The 1,817-nt window shown below is 46.7% G+C and overlaps 1 protein-coding gene across 1 annotated transcript in view; it reads right to left on the bottom strand.

Annotated features, from left to right (window-relative positions):
• Positions 1-1,817, bottom strand: part of Scd5 (stearoyl-CoA desaturase 5) — a 71,733-nt gene that overhangs the window by 24,152 nt on the left and 45,764 nt on the right.

Raw genomic sequence — 1,817 nt, forward strand, 5'->3', positions numbered from 1 at the left:
CTGTGTTCCACTCACCAGAAGTCTTAAGATCCTGTGGCGGGTGTTGTGGGTAGCTGGCGAGTGTCAGCCAACCTGCGCCCTAGCTACCCAGGTGCTGGTCTGACCGGAAGAGCAACAGTTTCTGAACTCATAGGGAAGTTCAGAAAGGTTAACTCAAAGCAAAATGGTGAAGTGAGGAGAGACTCTGGGAGGGTGAGAGATCTCCATCTGACAAAAGTCTGCTGAGTGAGCTGGAAAAGCAGGAAAGCATCATGGGACCCAGAAAGCACTGTGACATTAAGGGGAAAGGCCCCATGCAGAGAAGGCAGCAAACGAAGAGTAACTGACTGGCAGGGGACACAAACAAACAAGCTGTGGAGACAAGTGGACAAATAGACAGGACAGCTAACCAAAAACAGATTTTTCTGCAGGAATAGAACTGTGGGAGAGCCCAAACAAAGAAAAGGGAAGAGAACCTCAGGCAGCAGTGGGCTGGCATCCCCTCTGGAATCCCAGATCCAAGTTGAGAAGCTCTAGAGGGAAAGACCAAATGGTTCCCCAAATGTTGCTCTCTTGTCTGCAGGCTCTTCAGCAGTGTCTGAGATACAGTGAGTGCTCAACATAGTGAGGATAAAAAATGCCACGCGGTGCTTGGTACCCATTATTAAACTGTGGGTTCATGGAAGGGATGTCAAAGAACCAGGTTCTGCTATAGCTGAGCCAAATTTCAGTTCCCCAACGCGGGAACAGCCCAAGATCCAAATGAAATAGCCAGTGCACAAAGCCAAGGGTGGCTGAGGGGCACAAGGCTTTGGGAGATGGTCATGGTTTAACATCTCCTGTCTCCACATCTCCCCATAAGTCTCAAGCACACATTTAGGTGTCTGAGTCATTATTTGAGCCCACTTTGGAGATTATTTCTATAGTTTCCACAAAATACAAATAACACACCAAAATCTCAAATATGTTCAGCCTTTCAAAACTGCTAATGTCTGAATAAGAACTAGTCTATCAGCCTAACAACTGGTAGGGAAAGACCCATGGTAGAGGGACTCAGAACACGCAGATTTCCTAAGAGCCCTAAACAGAATCGAGATCAAAGGCAGTAGAATTGACCTTGAGAGGAGGGCCAGGATGCTTATGCATCTCCAGATAATTCATCCTCCCAGCAGAAATCCCCAAAGTGGAAAGCAATGCAGGTCAGGTAGGGAAGTAAGGATGGGTTGGTGCTGATGGTAGACTGCTCTGCCCTGGGTACACCATGCTCAGAAGCACGGGGATGTACTCGGGGTGTAGGCAACTGTGAAGTTTCAAAGTGAAAAGCTGAACAGGCTGAAAATCCAACAATTCTTAGACCCATGAGAGAAATAAGGTCCAGGGCAAAGTACCAAACATTGGGAAGACACCGGAAGATGCAGGAAGCTACCGCACGTGTAACAGAAACCTCCCCAGCAGCAGTTCCCAACTCCTGGGGCACAACCACTGCAAAACACATATTTCCAGTGCTCTTGGGAACTGAGTCACTGCTCAGTAGCAAAATTACAGTTATATAGTAGCAATGAAAATAAGTGTATGGTTGAAGTTCTTTTTTTATAATTTTTAATATTTTTATTACATATTTTCCTCAATTACATTTCCAATGCTATCCCAAAAGTCCCCTGTACCCTCCCCCCCACTTCCCTACTCACCCATTCCCATTTTTTTGGCCCTGGCGTTCCCCTGTACTGGGGCATATAAAGTTTGTGTGTCCAATGAGACTCTCTTTCCAGTGATGGCCTACTAGGCCATCTTTTGATACATATGCAGCTAGAGTCAAGAGCTCCGGGGTACTGGTTAGT

This window comes from Mus caroli, chromosome 5 (genome assembly GCF_900094665.2).
Source record: "Mus caroli chromosome 5, CAROLI_EIJ_v1.1, whole genome shotgun sequence".
NCBI classification, from domain to species: Eukaryota; Metazoa; Chordata; class Mammalia; order Rodentia; family Muridae; genus Mus; species Mus caroli.